The following is a 12,409-nucleotide window of genomic DNA, read 5'->3' on the forward strand; positions in this document are numbered from 1 at the left end:
CGCTATTGCTGCTGCATACGCCGCCAAAGATCTGCCATGCCCGCTGGGCATTAGGGCTCACTCCACTAGAGGCATGGCATCCTCGTGGGCATGGTCCAGCTGAATTTCCATTCACGACATATGTGTGGCAGCTGGATGGACTTCCCTCCACCTTTGTCAGATTTTACAATATGGAAGTGCCCGCTCTGCAGGCAAAACTACTAGCGGTTTAACACGCTACAGCTCCCCTGGTGAGCTGCACTGATGGGACACATTCCACACAGACCGCACCGCCGCTCTGTCGCTCCCGGCCCTACTATGTGCTTATGTATTACACAATCAATGACCCGCATTCTTGCCGGCCAAATATTATTTCCCCACTCATAAGGGCTCCCCGGTCCCCCTTAATTCCCTGGGGCTTATACAGTGGATGCTTGAGCAAGACGGCGCTGACAATGGGTTCCCGTAAGCGTAGCTAGCTTACGCAATACGAGAGAACCTCTCGTAAGAGAACGTATCGGTTACCTAACGTAACCCTCGGTTCTCTCTAGATGAGGGAACGCAGTATTGCGTAGTCGGCCGCGTTCGCGCCACGCAGCGACTTTTCGCTTCAGTCAATGAAAACCAGGGTTCCAGCCTCACTGAACTACGCTTATATGCACTCTAGTCACGCCCTCTTTGGCGGGCTTTGATGCAGTGAGCCGCTGGACGCCTCTCATTGGATGCGAGTTCGCCTCAAGCTCGTCTATAGGCTGCAGCAGTTGCCGCAGAGCAACCTATGAGCTCGCTAGCTAGCCCGCCAAGGTCTGCAGCTGCCGCGACTGCGCTGACTAATGGATACAAAAATTAAGGATAATTTTTGGCTTCAATATCTCAGAAAAGATGAATCTTTCCCGTAGCGTAAGCTAGCTTACGCAATACTCGTTCCCTCATCTAGAGAGAACCGAGGTTACGTTAGGTAACCGATACGTTTTCAGTTACTCACACCATTGCAGAAATTCAGTATTTAAAGTCAGCCATGATTAATTGAATCCTTGAGTGAAAGTGTCCAATAATAGGATGGTTACTGAGAATAAATTGGTATTCGGCTGGACTTGTGATACTAACATGCCCCCATGTTTTTTACATATTTTTTTGAAAATGTAAAAATGCAGAATGTTTTCTGTGACACACACATCATAGGTATAATGGAAAGCACAACGCAACCCATCTCCCTCTCTTTTGCTCATACACACACTACATTGTTACTCCATTGCCAAAAAGCGCATCCTACGTTACGTTTCTAGCTCTGTGACATTGTCGAACTAGCAACAAAGGCTTGAGCTGTATCAAAGCTAGATACACTTGATCAATACAGCAGTTTCTATATTTTCTGAAATATCTCTCTCCCCCTCTCTTTACACAATCCCACACACGTGGACACACATACATATATTACGCATATACTCACAAGCGAACAATACAGACATCATGTCAGTGCACACCTGAATCTTAGTAGGGTTGAAAACAGTTGCTAAAGTTTACAAAGGAAATATGGTGACACTCACTGCTGCTGAGAAGTGTTTAAACTTACATCTTTAATTAGATTTAATTAGAGGAAACACTTGGCAATTCTTCTACTTTGAATACTTCTTTGTTTCAAATTAAAGTTTGCAATGTTGTGATTCATCTCAGAGCAGGTCAGTTTGTTTCATGCCTTAAAACTCTTTTATGAAGGGTTTTATGAAAAAAGTGGGCAGACACTGCTCTGTTATGAAGTTGGAGTATATTATTGGTAGAACAGTAAACATGACATAGCCTATGTAGCGTAGGCTACATGGATATCATTATATAGTAATATTTAAAAAAACTTTGTTCAATAAACCATTCAGGGGTGGAAAGAGTACTGAAAAATCATACTCAAGTAGAAGTACTATTAATTCCAAAAATATGTAGTGTGAGTAGAGTATAAGTAGCTGTCCTAAAAACTACTCAAAGAACTCATGAGTAGTGAGTATTGAATACTGATTTGCAAAACCCCATTATAATGAACACTATTTCCCTTAATACCGACAGAGCTTTATTGTTGTTCATAAAACATATTAAAACAATGCAAGGAATGCAAAAAAAAATCTAAATGAGCAGGATCACTTGGCACATCATGTCCTGTACATTAGAGGAGGTAGAGCAGGCATGAGAACAGTTGCTTGGTACAGGGGTTACATCATGCTTAAAAAGGAATAATTCTCTCACCGTTTACTCACCCTCATGCCATTCTGGATGTGTATGACTTTCTTTCTTCTGCAGAATACTATGTAGGATTATCCATGCAGAAGAATTGCTGCAATATGATTTGAATCTAGGAAAAACCCAGAACCTTTGAATTAGAATTCCTCAACATCATGAATTAAAAGAAGTTGCCACCAGTCTCACATATGGCCAATAAAACTAAAAAGTGACTTCTCTAGATTGCGCATGACTTGAGAACTTCTCTGCAAAGAGGCCCTAAGTTCGAAGGTCACAAGCAATAAAAGACAGAGAACACAACCTCCCTGGAATTCGCAAGAAAGACACCAATATAAACAATTTGCTACATTAGACTCATCAGATCACGAGACATTGTGATTATTATCCTGCAAACTGCAGCTAAAAAGGACTTTTCATCATCCAGGAACATTTCACACAAAGTCACAGTACTTTGCTGTGTTAACCCTATAAAATATAAAGAATGCATTTAAACCCCTAATTTACACCATACCTAGCCTTGCTAGATAATTTTGAAAATTGCTTTGAACTGTGGTAACTTTTATAACTGACAAATTATAGATTATAGCCTGATGTATGTTTTTAAAATATGTGTACTAATTTGTAATCACTTCTAACTAACAAATCAATTATTATAATCTTTAATCTTGTATGGTGACGTCAAGGTTCAACTGGATATTATACCCCGACAATCAGGTTTCTCATAACGTATAATGTATTATATATGTTGTAAAACTAACGAATTAACCAGTATGATTTGTAACCAGGGATTTTCATGTTTTGCTACCTACACATATAACACATGCCTCTCTCTTGCTTAACTCATTGCTTACTGCTTCCAGATCCCCCATGCCATGTAATGTCCAAGGAAGCTTGGGACTCGAAGTCCCGAGGAAGCCTCTCACTCTCTGCTCTATAGTTCATACATCCAACGGGAGTCGCGAGTCCTACCTGCAGAAGGCCTTGCTTCATCCAGTCAATACATTTCCATGATCATCAGAGTCCAAAACATCGATGAAACTAACATACACCAAACATCAAAGAAAGCAACACAAGGAAACACAACAACACGCAAGTATATCTCCAGACTTTTGCTCAAAGTGCTGGTATATTAGTTGAAAACTTTGGGGAATCCAATTGCAAATCAATATACTGTAGATTCAAAGCAGGTTAAATTGTTCTTAAGGCATTGTCTACAGACTCCATAAAGTTAATTTTAACATCACGTAGCAGACCTACGACTGGTGATGGACTCCACCCTATTATCATAGATCCTCCCCTGAGTGATCTACACACAGTCCGCCATTTTTTCCCATGCTGGAGCAGATACAGTGAGAAGAATAATGTCTCAGCTTCGTAAGCATCATAAGTGATTTGTTGTTGGCTGTAAAACTGAACATAATAGTCTTCATGTACTCCCGGCATCGAAGATGCCACTGAAGATGCAGTGGACAAGTTTTTTGTTTGTAATATACCAGACTGCTTTGTGAATGAGTGTCAATATAAAGCAGGATTTCAAAAAAAATGTGATTCTCAAACATGGATCAATACCAACTGTTTGTGTTCCAGCTTTATATCCTGAAGATGTAAGTATCACACTTTATATTTTGTGAATGTTTGCAAATCGCCTTTCCGAATGTGCTTGTTAGCTGATTCCACAACTAATGCAGCTAAAGTTTCCATTGTCTCTGATTGTATTCATGGAGACCAGAGCTATGTCGGGGGCGGGGAGCAGAATCTCATTTGCATTTAAAGGTCTCCTTTAAGTAGCACATGAGGGGGGCACATTGTCCTCCTTTTGAGATACAATGTTACACAATGATTTAGATCTTGTATCTTTTAAGCCCAGAAATAGTTGTGTTCTCATTCTAATGCATGATGCACAATTTTCTGAAATTTGTGACTGGTGGAATGTTCTGCTGAAGTGTTGCTCTGCAAATGATGATACTTTTCTATATAAAGGCTAAGCATAATTATAAATAATTTTATTATTTATCATCTCTACTTTCCTGGTAATTTATTATGCCAATTAACACACTCTCTACATCAGGGGTCAGTATTATTAAAAAAATTAACAATATTTAGTGCAAGTTATTTTCTAGTTTCCTTGTTAATGTTGTTTGATTAATAGCCTTTATATGTCATCGCCTGCTAGACAGTGCTTAATTTAGTTACATGCACATTTCAAGTCCAACATTTTGAAGCAAATATGCTTTTTGTCCCACTGTTTAAATTCACTTTAGACATAAACGACTGCGTTCATATTAAATCCTCATCATCACAGGCATTGGCGGAATTATAAAGTGTATTTGACCATTTCGCCACGTAACCGCATTAGCGCTCAAATATTAACCGCATGTCAATCAAACAGCGTGCAGCTACAGGTGGCAAGAAATAAAAAGTCGATCTTTATATTTCACCTAGATCAACCAACCAGTGGTGCTCTTGCTATCGTGATTGATGTAATGAACGTAATTTAAAGTAAAACATAGGCTAAATATAGAAAACTACTCAAATGTTGATCGAAGACATCTCACTTTTTTCCGATAAACATCTAGATCATTTTATTGCCCAGCCCTATTGATAACATTGCATTTATCTCTCACAGCAGCCCAATAATCTCAGTGATAGATAGTTACATTACAGGCTACGTTATAGACACAGCAGAAATAAGGAATTTACCTCAATATGTTTCTTCAAATCTGAGGCAGGATTAATGCAGATATAGGACTTGAGCATGTTAAACTCACATGACACGATCATGCAATTGGTCTTTTTCACTGCAAAAAGCCCTTTCAGGTGCGGCCGAGATGTTCAGCTCTAAACTGTGCTTGAGGCATTCTCCACATCCATAACAGTTGGTGCCAGATCTGCTGTTGCCGTTCGAGTTTTTTATGTGTGATTTGATCTGACGGGAGTCACGAGACTCTCTCTAGCCAATCATGTTGATGGATAAAAAGAAAATCAGGACAGGGAAGTAGCGAACACAGATGATGGGAATATAGCGCAGTAAAAGTACAGTTACAGCACTTAAAATATACTCAAGTAAAAGTATAACATTTATAAACTACTTAAAAAAGTACAATTATAGTAATGTGAGTATATATAATTAGTTACTTTACAACCCTGAATCAATTTTGGTACTGTGTCGTCACTTGATGTATAATATATAATCTGGGTCTTGAAGCATATCCAGTAGAGATCCGATTGCATAGATGGTTGATACATTTCATGAATAGCCGTCTCCCAGCAACAAACAAGCTTTCTTTTATTAAATGTTACCTTCCCTTTCATTCTATATATGAAACGAACAAGATCAGCGCATCTGCTATCTATAGCACACGCTTGTGCCTACAGCTCTGGTGCTGTGATTGATCACCACGATACTGCTTTCCAAACATAAAGAAGGTGGTATCTTCTTTGTAAAGCGTTCTCCAAAAACAGTAAGGGAATGAAAAAGGCGGTGCGACTTGACTCCTCGTAATTATGTTGCCAGTGGCATATAAATAAATAAATAAATAAATAAATAAATAAATAAGGTGGTGAGCTGTGTGGTCTCCCGAGGCAGTGTGTGGTAATTAAAATATAACTGTCTCCCTCTTGCTGGCACCTTATCACCTTGCGCACATAGAAGGTGGGACATTTTAACAGGGAAAAGCTACGAACAAAGAGAACAGGCCGTGAAGTGAGTGCATGTGTGCTCGTTTTAACCAAACCTCAAAGTAAGGATCTTCCACGTTTCCAACACATCAGGAGGTTTGTACAACCATCAAATTTAAGGGAGGATCTAATGCAAGTTCATTTCCCATAGTGTGACCCAACAAGAACACAGGCCATGCTTGAAGACAGACAGTTTTTGATGTGGTCTCTTCAGAAGCACTATACCAAAATTCAAAGTCATCATGACTGAACAAGGGGTGAAGCCCCTGTTCTCTGATCTCAGTGAAAATAATTTGCAAGGATATTCTGTCCAACATTCAGTTTGATTCTCCTTCTTTCCATGCAGATGAGAAAGATTGAGATGTTCTATTTAAACCACAGGCTTGATGATGTAATATTCCAAACCGTTAATGATGTTGATACAGACTCCCATTTCCAAAGACAGAAGCAGTTCTGTCCTGGTCCAGTGGCACTTGTGGAAAAGACAACACTCCTTTGCATTACAAAGAGTTTCATGAGGAGAGGAAAATGGTGTACAGGGGAAGAGCAGGAGGGGGCTTGTCTTGAAGAAAAAGAGAAAATAAGTAAGAGAGAAAGGAAAACAGCAAGAGAGAGAGAGATTCAACCGATTCTGGGTCTTGAATGACAAGACTGCTCTCTTGTGGACTCTGATTAAAAAAACCTGGCATTCCTCCAAAGGACACAATGTAACACAGTTGACAGCTGAGAGGGAAGAGTAGGCATACTGTTTCTGGTCACCTATGACATGGTTGCCTGTCATTTGTCTATCTGTGAAATTTTTGACGTTGTGAGGACATTTTGTCGGTCCCCATGAGGAAAACTAAATTATGTTTTTTGAAAATGTAATAATGCAGAATGTTTTCTATGAGGGTTAGGTTTAGGGGTAGGGGATAGAATATATAGTTTGTACAGTATAAAAACCATTATGTCTATGGAAAGTCCCCATAAAACATGGAAACCCAACATTATTGCATACTCTGGTCTTTAGAAACCCTGCTCGTATCTCTATCACGAATGGATCTACAAAATGCCTAGATAGTCAAATTTTCAAAACAATTAGAATTTATATATTTTAATGTATTATTTTTCAGAACAGAACAGCAATCATAAACTCCACTGAAATTGTATGAGATGCAACTGGCTGTCAAACATATTGAGCTGCACATAATACATAAGCTACACCAGAGACTTTGTTTAGCAGATAATGACCACTTCTATTAAAAAAGAATGGGAGAAATTGGAATGCTCAAAGGTCAATGAATATAGAAAGGAAGTCCCATTTTACTGGTAAAAGAGCCAATCATTTATAATCATTCAGTAGCTATACAAGCCAGGAAGACTGATTGTATAATCTGAGGTAAAGAAGCACATTTTATGATTCTAGTATTGTTGGATTTTATTGCTGATTTGATTGTCCTTTGATTGTAATCTTGACACCAGTCAAGTCTCAGTTTTGAGATTTTGGTATTCCCCATTCAAGAAGATTGGAGCTTGTCTTTCATAACTGGAAATAGCTTCCTGGGAGCACTCAAAGATGGCCGCCGGACAGATTAGCTAGAAAGACTTTGGCTACACTAAAGCTATACATATTTATTTTCTCAGGAACTTTTTGAGTCTAAATAGATGCACAATTTACCTAATTTCAGTAGTACAACCAATTGTCAATAGTCATTTCATACTGTTCATGTGTTTCACTTCCTACGGTTTACTTCCACGCAGAGGCAGGAAAACTGAAAGAAAAAAGAAAAAAGGTGCAATCAGACCCCTGCCATTCAACACTTATAAGGGGAGCCCTCAATGCTAAAGGGTGCAAAAGTTGGTGTCACATATATACTCAAAAATGGGTAGCTGCGCTCCTGCATCCGTGATGTTTCTTCATCAAACAGTAATGTCAAATGTAAATCAGGTCAATAACTGAAACATCAGTGCTACGTTGAGTAAGAAATAGCATGTATAATATTTATGTGTAGCACATATGGAATACTTATGGAATAATTTATGTAAGTAAATATGGAAGTTTTGGACTTTAATGATCCAGTACAATTTTGGTAATGAAGCAGTTAAAATCTCTATATATATTTTTTACCTATTCAGAAGAGAAAGATTGAGGAATACTAGAGAGGTGTGGGCATAACTCCAAGGTCTACTATTTCTACTATTCATTTGTAGTGTGAAATCCGCAAATATCTCACATGATTTATGTTACACCAAAGATATCAGAAGGGACTGTGGAGACATCTGTGTGAAATCATGTGATGATAGTGCACTGACGTGTGGTTGAGGTAAATATCATAATCAACCTTGGAACTCCCACACCTCAGCATGCCATTGGTTGGTCTCTTTGTTTTAGCATCTTTTTTAACTCCTATTGGTGGAGGAGTGAAACTGTCACTACAGCAGCAAATTGAATTCTGGACAGTGGCCATTTTTCCCACACTTTTCTCTCCTCACAACTGCTTTATCCTGACACACCCTTAAGTAGCTTCAAGCAAGTGAAGTTTTGGCACTTTTAAATCCTATTTCTGATATATTCATAGAGAGAGAGAGATGGAGCATTGTTGCCACTCCCAAGTAGAGATCCTGTCAGCTTTCTGAAGATCAGTTTTCTCAGTGGAAAAATCACCATCCAAGCATATCACAGGAGCCAGTGCACAATAGTCACTATAGAAATCGCAATCTCCTCCGCCATTTCAAACAGCACGTCCTCTCCAATGTGGAAAGTCCAGTAAGAGGTGAGCGCCTTGAGATTGTGTAATTAATCAGTCTGTTGTGTTTCTCAGATGTGATGAGGCATAATGCTGAAGTTGTTTGATTAAAGCCGTTTAAAGCGATTCCCTAGCTTAAGAAGTAGTAATACAAACGTTCACTTAGTGCTGTTGTATGTAAACACTGACTGATGCTGGCTCATATTACACACAAAAAGGATATTTTGCCACCACCTGCTGGCTAACATATGTAATGTCAAAAAATAGGTTTAAAGAGACAGATACACAGTAGCTCTTAACACAAATGTACTGCTCGTACACTTTAGTTTAGAACGGCACGAACACAAGTGAAGTTATTTGCACACAGTGAAGCATCTGAGTGATGATTGTGTGAGACCATCAGTACTCATGGGATGTCTTTCAACCAATCAGATTGAAGGACTGGAACTAACTGCTGTGTATATAGTGTTATGCATAGATGATGTGTGTAGTGTTTTTCAGGTAACAAAAAGTGTCTGATATGTGACTAATTCTATTAATTCTATATAATTCTATTTAATCTAACAGTTTGTGAGTAAAAAGATATTGCCAGTAGGTGTGATTTTTCTTATATGACTACCAACTTTGATACACTTTTTGTGTTATATTTAACATTATGTTAAATGACAATAAAAATGATGAAAATTTAAGTACGCTCACATCATGCTTTAGACCAGGGATGGGCAACTGGCGGCCCGCGGGCCATATATGGCCCACTGTATCATTGAACAACTGTATCGGCCCATCGGACAAGACTGAGGATTGGTTTTATTTATTTGAAAAAGGGATAATGTAAAGATTGCATTAAGTTTAAGATGTTATTACAACTATTGACCAGAAGAGGTCACTTGTTCTTAGCAGACCTGCTGATCACTCAATGATTCTAGCATACATCTTACACTTGCTCATCATTTATAAGATAAATCGAGCTAAATGTTACCTTAGCTTATCAGTGGCATAGTGTGCACTCTTGTTAATATACGCAGGTGGAACACATGTCTTTAGTTTGCCTGGATACGAAATCTGCCATTAAAGATTGCAACAGGCACGTGGACCATCCCTACATTAGACAATTCTAATAACTTCCAATGTTACTACCAACAGCAACACACTTCTGCAATGTTTAACATGTTATTTTTACTTCAAATAAAAAAAGATTGTGATTTAATTTTGTGGTTTATGTTTGAGTTATTTTGCAGTAAAGTAAAGTATTGAATAGGCTTTGTGTTCTTCTGGTTAAATTCTGGGAGAATACTGCCATTTAGTTTATAAGCCACATATGGGCTGTCCCTAAAGCCATCCTAGTTGTATATAACTTTCTTCTTTCAGCCAAACACAATTGGAGTTATATTAAAAAATATCCTGACTCTTCCAAGCTTTATAATGGGAGTGAATGGTACCTTAGGTTTAGAAGCCCAAAAAAGCACATCCTTCAATCAAAAAAGTAATCCATATGGCTCCAGGGGGTTAATAAAGGTCTTCTGAAGCAAAACGATGTGTTTTTGTAAAAAAAAAAAAAAAAAGAAAATCCATATTTATAACTTCATAAACTATAATCACTGGCTTCCGCTAATAGCCATCCGCCTGTTCACAAGAGAGTTCTGGCGTATGACATAGGCCTAGTGTAAGATCTGGTGAGAAGAGACGAAGGCGAAAGCGCAGAGGATAGAGGAAGCCAGTGATTATAGTTCTTATATGACAAAAAATATCTGTACCAGATTTGGGCCGTCATTCACTTTATGAGCTGGGCCACATTGCAGCTGTTTATTTGGGCCAATGCTGTGCCAAAGGAAATTTGCTGACTGGGGTGTTCTTGTCTGAGACATCAGAATACTCTGCTATGAAAACAGTGAAAACACACTTTTAAACAGAGAAGTCCTTTCTTGCTAACAAGTCACAGATGATTGCTTCATAAAATGTTAAAGTGAACTATTTTTGTTAGCCCGAATAGATTTTAAATTTATATTTATGTTTATTTTTTTTAATTTTTTTTTTAATGGTGAAAATAAAATGATTTTTCAAACAGATAACCTACGCTAAATATAGTTTCCATTTTAATCTGTAATACTCAAATATGTCCACCAGAGGCCTATGTTGCTCTTTTTTTTATTATTATTTATTTTTTGTCAAACAGCAGTGATTGTTTCCCTATTCTTCACAAAGTCACATTACTTTTTCTTAAATTACTTAAAGGTAGATTATGTCACCTTTTTCTATAAAATGCATAATTTATTCAACGGTTTACTATATTCTATAGTCAACTGTGCTCTACATATGGAAGTCAGTTCAAATGCACATTATAAATGCGGAATAATTTTCAAGAAAGTTCTTCTTTAAAAAAAAAATCAAAAATAATTTTTTAAGCATTTATTTTTCTAAATGAATGAAAGAATCAATGAATGTACAAACATCTTTTTCCGACCGAAATTTGTTTTTCAGGTTTGCATCACAGATGCCGCTGAGTCTTGACAGTATGGTTTTCAGGATTCAATAGCGTTCATAGCAGCCATTCATGTTTAAATGATTAATACATTAAATATTTCAAGTTTAATGGATGTGTCTGTTACACAAAACATATTTTATATGAACAAAGATAACCTGCAGGTCAAAACAGTCTCATCTTGTCTTTAAACCTTTTCATAGTGGACATGATGTGATGTTTGTTTCACAATTTAAGTTCTCAAAATCTGTGTGCAAGGAATTTAAATAATAAATAAAGACTGAAATGTAAACCTATATTGATTAGTATCATGCATATAGAAGATAACAGGCTTTTTCATATGAATTGTTTGTGTACAGGTGAAAAAAGAAGTTTAACATGTGAATTTAACATATCATATATAGAATGTAAAACACGCTGCATTTGATTTTTGGCAATATAGTCAAAGTTTAAGATATGAAACATGATTGACAGATCAGATGTTAGACAGAATTTCATTTTGGGGTGAACTACAGTATTCCCTAAAACAAATTTTATAACATAATAAAATGCATATCATATCTTTAGAAATGTACCTTGAAATGTCATGAAACTTTGATTCATATGTTTATATAGTCATGTTTGAATGTACATAAACTAATGGTCTGCATATATAATGCACTATATAATGTTTGGTAATGAATTACTAATTGAAATGATTATAAATTGTAACCAAAGGTTTAATTAGGGGGCTAGTTTATTTTCACTTACAGATTTAAAGTTTCTCTGGAATAAATCTATCAATTAACATCATACAAATTCCAGTAAACATAGAAAAAAGCTACATCAATATTCGGTGTGACCACATTTCCCTTTAAAACAGCACCAATTCTCCTAGGAACACCTGGACACCTGTTTTTCTTGGTTGTTGGCTGATAGGATGTTCCAAGCTGCTTGGAGAATTTGCCACAGTTCTTCTATCTATTTAGTCTGTCTCAATTGCTTCTGTCTCTTTATGTAATCTCAGACTAACACAATGTTCTGTGGGGGGGCTTTATGGGGGCCATGACATCTGTTGCAGGGTTCCCTGTTCTTCTACTCTTATCTTTTCTATTTGGAAAAGTAAAGTTTTTTTAGTTTAAAATGTATGTTTCCTATTGACACACTAAAGCAGAAGATATATATAATAAGACAAATGTTTTTGTGAAACATTGGATGTGCCTAAGATTTTGCACATTATATATATATATATATATATATATATATATATATATATATATATATATATATAGTTTTAAATGGAGTAAAGCTGCTGTTACTTCTTGACATGTCTTGGAGGGAG

Source organism: Xyrauchen texanus, chromosome 41, assembly GCF_025860055.1.
Source record: "Xyrauchen texanus isolate HMW12.3.18 chromosome 41, RBS_HiC_50CHRs, whole genome shotgun sequence".
NCBI lineage: Eukaryota > Metazoa > Chordata > Actinopteri > Cypriniformes > Catostomidae > Xyrauchen > Xyrauchen texanus.